Source organism: Camelus dromedarius, chromosome 2 (assembly GCF_036321535.1).
Source record: "Camelus dromedarius isolate mCamDro1 chromosome 2, mCamDro1.pat, whole genome shotgun sequence".
Classification (NCBI taxonomy): domain Eukaryota; kingdom Metazoa; phylum Chordata; class Mammalia; order Artiodactyla; family Camelidae; genus Camelus; species Camelus dromedarius.
In genome coordinates, this window is record NC_087437.1 from 91342951 (window position 1) to 91351676 (window position 8726).

Genomic DNA, 8726 nt, shown 5'->3' on the forward strand with positions numbered 1-8726 from the left:
CAGTAATGCTTTGGCAATTCTAGGTCTTTGATGGTTCCATATAAATTTTATTATGATTTGTTCTAGTCCTGTGAAATATGTCCTGGGTAATTTGATAGGGATTGCATTAAATCTGTAGATTGCCTTGGACAGTGTGACCATTTTAACAATATTGAGTCTTCCAGTCCAAGAGCATGGGATATTTTTCCATTTTTTAAAGTCTTCTTTAATTTCCATCTTTAATTTAAGTGGTTTATAGTTTTCTGTGTATAATTCTTTCACCTCCTTGGTTAGATTTATTCCTAGGTATTTTATTACTCTGGGTGCTATTTTAAAGGGGATTGTTTCTTTACTTTCTTTTTCTGTTGATTCATCATTAGCGTAAAGAAATGCAACTAATTTTTGAACGTTAATCTTGTAACCTGCTACCTTGCTGAATTCTTCAATCAGCTCTAGCAGTTTTTCTGTGGACCTTTTAGGGTTTTTATATATAGTAACATGTTGTCGGCATATAGTGACACTTTTACCTCTTCTTTTCCAGTTTGGATCCCTTTTATTTCTCTCTCTTATCTGATTGCTGTGGCTAGGACTTCCAAGAATATGTTAAATAGGAATGGTGATAGTGGGCATCCTTGTCTTATCCCAGATTTTAGTGGGAAGCTTTTGAGTTTTTCACCATTGAGTACTATGCTGGCTGTAGGTTTGTCATATATAGCTTTCGTTATGTTGAGATATGTTCCCTCTATACCCACTTTGATGAGAGTTTTTATCATAAATGGGTGTTGAATTTTATCAAATGCTTTTTCTGCATCTGTTGAGATGATCATGTGGTTTTTGTCCTTTCTCTTGTTGATGTGATGTATTACATTGATTGATTTGCTTATGTTGAACCACCCTTATGTCCCTGGGATGAACCCCACTTGGTCATGATGTATATAATCTTTTTTATGTGTTGTTGGATTCTGTTTGCTAATATTTTGGTGAGGATTTTGGCGTCTATGTTCATCAGTGATATTGGCCTATAATTCTCTTTTTTTGTAGTGTCTTTACCTGGTTTTGGTATCAGAGTGATAGTGGCTTCATAGAATGAGTTTGGGAGTAATCCCTCCTTTTCAATCTTCTGGAATAGTTTGAGAAGGACTGGTATGAGTTTTTCTCTATATGTTTGGCAGAATTCCCCGGTGAAGCCATCCGGTCCTGGACTTTTATTTGTAGGGAGGTTTTTAATTGCTATTTCTATTTCATTTCTAGTGATCGGTTTATTCAAGTGGTCAGTTTCTTCTTGATTCAGTCTTGGTGGACAGTATGTTTCCAGAAACTTGTCCGTCTCCTCTAGGTTATCCAGTTTGGTTCCATACAGTTTTTCATAATATTCTCATATGATATTCTGTCTTTCTATTTGTTGTAATTTCTCCATTTTCCTTTCTTATTTTGCTAATTTTTGCTCTCTCTTTTTTCTTCTTTGTGAGTTTGGCCAGAGGTTTGTTGATTTTATTTACTTTTACAAAAAAACAGCTTTTGGTTTAATTGATTTTTTTCTATGGTCTTTTTAATCAGTATTTTATTTATTTCCTCCCTAATCTTTATAATTTCCTTCCTTATGCTGCCTTTTGGGGTTTTTTGTTCTTTTTTTTCTAGTTCATTCAGCTGGTGGGTTAAGTTGTTTATTTGAGATTGTTCCTTTTTGAGGAAGGCCTGTATCGCTATAAACTTCCCTCTTAGCACTGCCTTTGCTGTGTCCCATAAATTTTGTGTGGTTGTGCTTTCATTTTCATTTGTCTTAGGTATTTTTTAATTTCAGCTTTGATTTCCTCATTGACCCATTGGTTTTTTAATAGCATATTGTTTAATCTCCATGCTTTCCTTTTTTTGTCCTTTGTTTCTGTGTTGTTGATTTCTAGTTTCATGGCATTGTGGTCAGTAAAGATGCTTGAGATAATTTCTATCTTAAAATTGTTGAGGTTTCTTTTGTGCCCAAGTCCATGATCAATCCTAGAAAATGTTCCATGTGCACTTGAAAAGAATATATATCCTATTTTTGGGGGGTGTAATGCTCTGAAAATACCCACCAAATCTAATTTTTCTATTGTATTATTTAATTTCTCTGTTGCTTTATTTATTTTTTGTCTGGAAGATCTGTCTAGTGATGTTAATGCAGTGTCAAAGTCTCCAACTATGATTGTATTCCCATCAATATCCCCCTTTATATCTGTTAGTAACTGTTTTATGTACTTAGGTTCTCCTATATTGGGTGCATATATATTAACAAGTGTAATATCCTATACTTATTTTTCATTAGAGAAAAAATTCCAAAATCATAATTGTCTTTCTGGCAAGTGAAATTACAATAAAAAGGACAGTTTAGTGGTATTTATTATTTTAACATTAGTCATTTTTACAAATGCATATGCATAATATTCATGTTATGTTCCACATGTTTTTATTTCTTCTTTATATTTACTCTTACTTCCCTGTATCCTCATAATCATGATGTTAGTTTTTTCTAAAAATAACTTTACCATTGTGGATACCGCTGTATACATGATTTTTCATTCACTGTTTATCAGCACACCAGAATAATTAACCTGGAAAACATTTTTAGTTACATTTCTATAAGTATAAGAAAGATGCTTTGGATAAAATACAGATAAAAAATTACATTGTATCCAGATGACAATTGATTGGGTGTTTCTCTGTAAATATTTATCAGATCACAAAATTACCTAAATATTCAATAATATAAAGCAGTTTCTAGGACAGGATAGCTACCATCAGTAAACCTGTTTTATTAATAAGAATTGCAAGACTCTCATTTGATTTTCACTCACAGCAAACAAAACCTTTGTTTTAAAAGGTTTCATTCAAAAGTTCCCTGCACAGCAAAGTGCATGGCACTCAATTTATCTACCGACAGAAGATGAAGGGCTTACCTGGCCCTATGTGATAAGAAACTCTGGCTTTGGGAAGTCTCCCAGAAATACAGCCTGGTAAGCCACCCCTCTAACTCTCACATTGCTATTATATAAATGGTATGTTTTTTTTTTTCCTAAAGAAAGACTGAAATTGGCTATTTTTACCTTGAGACAAAGCACTTTAGATGGGAACAATATTATTTTTTCTGTCAGAAAACATTTTATCTAAGCACATTGAATACACTTCACTAAATCAGCACAAATGGCTACGAGAGCAAAGTCAAACATGTCCAAGTCTAGATTTTATTAAAAATAGGGCATGCTCCAGGAAGTGGAAATGTTATGTAGGCATATATGAGGGGGGAAGAATTTTGACAAAAAAATAATAAAATTGCCTAATACTTATTTTTCCAATATAGGAAGCATGTAATTTTAAGAAGTATGGGTAATTATGGGTAATAGAGCACTGACTAGCAGGTGTTTTGTTTTGTTTTGTTTTGTTTTAACTACTATATGTATATATACACATACAATAGGAGCACTTATACGTCACAAAATGACACAAACAGGCAATTTGCAGAAAAATGTCATACCATCAATAAACAGACAGAAAGGTTTAATTTTGCTTATAATTATAGCAATGAAAATTGACACTACAACAAGACACCTTTCAGATTAGAATGCCAAAAATTAAATCCTTTTTATAATCATCAGTGCATTGTAAATGAACTTTCATGCCTTATTGGGAAGGGATTAAAATCTGTGGAATATTTTTTAAGAGTGATTTATCACTAGCTTGCAACAGTTAAAATGCAAAAACCTTTGGTTTTTATGGGTGGTAGAAACTGAAGTAAAAATGTTTATTTTTACATTCTTAAAATGTTAAGTTCAAAAGTGTAAATATTTATAAATGTAAATATTTATAAATGAAAAGATGGTTAAATACAGTATTTTATAATGGTAAAATGTATTAATAAGTTGCTATTAAAACAATTAGACCTATAAGTTCTAATATGGGAAGATGGCCGACGTATGTGGAAAGTTCAATGAAATACAGAGCATTGGGGATATTGTGATTTTTTTATGAGAAAGAAAAGAGAAAAATTACCTGTGTTGATAGTCTGAATGCTTCTGGTGAGGTGTTCAAGTATCTGATCAGGAAAAAAGATTTATTTTAATGTATATATACATTTGTCTTTGTTGTCATTGTTACTGTTCTTTATTTTATCATATGTGTATATAACTATATATAATATTGAGAACAAATATTTGAAAACTGTTAACTCACCTTTGATGGGTAGAATTGAAAAGTGGAGATTTGAAAGACGAGTTTAACTTTTCATATTGTTCCGTTTGGTGTACTCTTCCAAGAATAATTTTAAAATCAACAATTATAACATTTAAAGTAATTTAGGATACATTTAATTATTCCAGAATCTGAAATAGAGATAGTCCTAGTCAACCAAATTGATAAATACATGTATTTTTATTTTAAATTTTATATAATGGAGGAATCATCAATTTTATATAGTCACCAGCATTTTTATTAAAAAATAATAAATATTCTCAATTCGGTTTCTAGGAAAGAGTCATTATAGAACTTTTTACAAAATACACCCTGCTGGTTAGACTACATATTTACTATACAAATCTCTGAGCATATGGCCTGTGCATCTGTCTTTTTATCTAGCTCCTTAGATCAATTTTAAGAAGGAATTTAAACAGCGGTCAGTGGATAGTCATTTAAAGTGTCTTAATAAGGAATATTTCAGTTATTCTCCAGCCCTGTAAGTCTGAAACTACTTTGGTAATTTACTTAATATACAGAATCAGTGGCCAACCTCATACATAATGATTTAATTTTTCTGTTATGGATCATTAGAATCTTTTTTTTTAAATAATTACATAGGTATATAAATTGATTCTTATGTAGAATATTTGATTTGAGGTATACCATCTAGCAGAAAGTTAAATCATCAAATTTTTGCTAAGAAAATCAGTTACATATTTGAGAATAGAATAACAGATTCTCATTTATACAACTTTCAACATGGCCAGTATATATTTTTTCTTTTATATGCTAAAATTTACCATAGTATAAATAAAAACATATGAATGATTTTGATTTGTACTGAAGTTGCAGAGTAACTCATCAATCACATGATAAAAACAATGGTGCTGTCATAGGATGGAGACTAAATCATTGCATCTCCATTTCTGTAAACCAGTTGAAGTTCTTCATAGAAGACAAGAAAGTGGGTCCTTGCAGTACTGAGAAGGAACAAGATAATTTTTTACAACACATGCTGTATATAATTTGATTAATAATATCCTACCATCTAAGTTTCTTAAAACCGACCAAATTATGTTGGCATTTATCTTTCTTATAGGTTGATATCAATATGGCAAAGAAGAACTGAGAGTTTTCCCTATGACCAAGATAATTAGGTTTTAATATATTTTAATTTTAATATATATCCTAGAATATTCTTTATCTATGCAAATATAGACTATAGTATCCATATTAAATATATTGTTAAATATCAATATCATTGATATTATATTATGTATCATTACAAGCATAATTTTGGTTATTTTCTTAAATAGTCGATGTGAACATCTCACCTGTTTATAGTTTGTGGATGTCTGAGAATCAACAACTGGCTATCTATTTAAATAAAGAAAGTATAGGGAAACAGCATTTTGATGTTGGCCTTGGCAAAAACTTTTGGATTTAACATCAAAAGCAAAAGTAACAAACACAAAAGTCAGCAAGTGGGACTACACCAAATTAGCTTCTGCACTGTAAAGAAGATAGCAAAATGAGAAGGCAGCCTCCAGAATGAAAGAAAATATTTGTAAATCATATATCCTAGAAGTAGTTAATATACAAACTAGATAAGGAACTCAAACTGCTCAATAGAACACACAAAGAAAAAGAAAGCTCAATTACAAAATTGGCAAAGGATCTGAATAAACAGTCTTCCAAAGAAAACATACAAATGTTCAACAAATACGTGAAGAAGTGTTCAGCATCACTAGTGAGTAAGAAAACACAAATCAAAATCACAATGAGGCCTTACCTCATGCTTAGTGCTCTTTACTTTTGTTGCCTTTGCTTTTGGTGTCAAATCCAAAGTTACACCAGTGTCAGTTTTCTTCTAGGAGTTTTATAGTTTCACTCTTAATTTTTGGTGCTCATATATTTGCAATGGTTATATCCTCTTGCTTAATTGACCCTTCTATCATTTTACAAAGACCTTCTTTCTTTCTTCTTACAGTTTTTGACTTAAAGTCTACTTTGGTATAAGAATAGCTACCCCCTGTCTCTTTTGGTTTCTGTTTGCATGGGACTTCTTTTTTCTTACTTTTATTTTCAGTCTGTGTGTCTTCAAACCGGAAGCAAGTCTCTTGTCGGCAGCATGTCACTCAGTCTTATTTCTTTATTCATTCAGCCATTCTTTGTCTTTTGGCTGGAAAATTTAATTTCATTTACATTTATTTATTGCTAGGCAAGGGTTTACTATTGCTGTTTTGTTAATTGATTTCTAGCTGTTTTGTAGGTCGTTTGTTTCTTTCTTCCTCTGGTGATCATCTACTTATTACTCTTGGGTGGATGGTGGGTATTTATTTTCTTTCAGATGGGAGATGAAGAATTGTGATAATCTTTTCTCGGGGGGCAAATTTGACTTTTTCAATATTTTAAGCCAAATGATAAGTTAGTTTTCACAGATGCTAGCAAAATTCTTCATTACTTAGTAATGTAACACATGTAAATCTATATATTTCATCAAGTCGTAGCTCTTTCCCAGAAGATGTTAAAAACTACAATCACAGAGTGAATTGCTAAGGTTTCTCTTTGCTCTTTTACCACCTATTATGATTTGCATTGTGTCACACAAAAAGTTGTTGAAGTCCTAACTACCAATAGCTAATTAATGTGACCTTACTTAGAAATAGAGGTAATCAAGCTAAAATGAGCTCATAAATGTGGACCCTGAAAATATGACCATGTCCTTATAAAAGGAGTAAATTTAGACACAGAGAGATGCATAAGGGGAATATGATGTAAAGACACAGGGAGACTGCCATCTACAAAACAAGGAATGACTGAGGTGCCTAGAAGCTAGGAGAGAGACATGCAACAGATTTTCCCTCACAGCCCTCAGAAGGAACCACCAATGCCAGTGCCTTGGTTTCACTCTTCTAGCCTCCATAACTGTGAGAAATAAATGTCTGTTGTTTTCTAAGCCACCTAGTTTGTGATACTGTATTAAGGGAGCCCCAGAAACTAAGACACCACATGTAGTTATCTTCTTTTTACAGAATGATGCCTGGATTCTCATCCATCTTCTGCCTTGGAAGTGTGCAGTACAGAGAACAGTCTCCAAACTGACATTGAATGGGAGATAGTGATGGAAAAAAAGAAGGTAATATTGTTTTTTCTTATCTGTAAAGCAGCTTCCAACTTGTAGCTATTTTATTTGCTTTCTTTCAGCAGTTAGAGCATGAATGGAAAAGATTTATAATCACTACATTATAAATCAGACAGTCAATATTTTAATTTGATTAATACAATATGATGGTTTATCAGAGAGACTTGGAAATTGTGGTCCTGTTGTCTAAACAGTACTCTGGTCTTCTCAGAGATGCGGTATGATCTGATTTCATTTCTAAAATTCAATGTCTGGTAAACTTTGCTGAGGGGAAAAAAAAAGTCTATTCTTGGGTTATGATGAATGACTGATTATTACAAAGCAGAATGTACCCTTGGAACATGTCCTATAAATTTCCATGCCACTGAATGTTACACAAAAGTGGCTGCCTGTGGATCTTGAAATTGCTCCATACAAAGGAACATGTTAATTAAGGCAGTCTCAATTCAATACACAAATGCATGTAAATTATAACTCAATACAAGGTCAATAAAAGGCTATTTTCTTGTTTTATTATAATAATTCTACCAAAAAAAACCAACAACAACAAAATCAAATACACAAAACTACTCTTCAGTAATTATAAGGTATGAATATGGCCTACAAATGTGAGAACATTCAATTGGAATGTGGTTGTCTACACTGAAAAATAAGAGCATTTTATTTCTTCCCCTAAGGCCCAACATGCCACAAAGCAAATGTTTATATTGAATATACACTGATTATAAGGTGGGGTCTAAATGATGCTTGTATAAGTTATAGTACTATTTAAAGGACAAAAGAGACCACTCCATGGAGAAAAGTAGTCTCTCACAGCCTTGTAACATTTTTCTTTGTAAGAATGCAATATATTTAGTATCAGAATTTACTAATACAACTTTGAGCTACAAATAATTGGTATATTTTTCTCTTCCTTATGTCCAAGGTATTATTTTAAACCTTACGTATTATCCTGTTTTACTGTGAAGTATTATACAGTCTAACGAATGAAAAAGACCCAAGATAAAGATACTAATATGTACCAAGAAATAAAGAAACCAAGTCATTGCCATAAAATAGGCAATTTTGTAACTTGGCTCCACTCCTATAATTTGATTCTAATTGTAGGAAGATGTCTATAGGCTATCTATATTTTGCTATAATTACACCTTTGATTTTTAAAAAATCTAGGGAGCCAATGATATGTACATTATGGAGTGATAAAATTGAAAATTAAATATACAACAAGCTTAATTTTGATGATTTTCCTTTACTCTTATAGATATTCTTAAAATTAAAAAGCCTTGAGTATATATTTGAAAAACTGGAATAGGTGAAATTCATGGCAGATCTTGAGACATGTTGATGAGAAGTAACAGTTAAATGTAGCCAACATGGAAAGAAACAAAGGAAGGACTTC

At 31.9% G+C, this 8726-nt stretch overlaps 1 long non-coding RNA gene across 1 annotated transcript; it reads right to left on the reverse strand.

Moving 5' to 3' along the window:
- Window positions 1-2439: 2439 nt before the first annotated feature.
- Window positions 2440-6170, reverse strand: LOC135318961 (uncharacterized). Its single transcript, XR_010377437.1, has 4 exons — window positions 5975-6170; window positions 4180-4328; window positions 4000-4042; window positions 2440-2564 (listed from the first exon to the last, which is right to left on the reverse strand). It is a non-coding gene; the product is annotated as an uncharacterized LOC135318961 (long non-coding RNA).
- Window positions 6171-8726: the final 2556 nt, after the last annotated feature.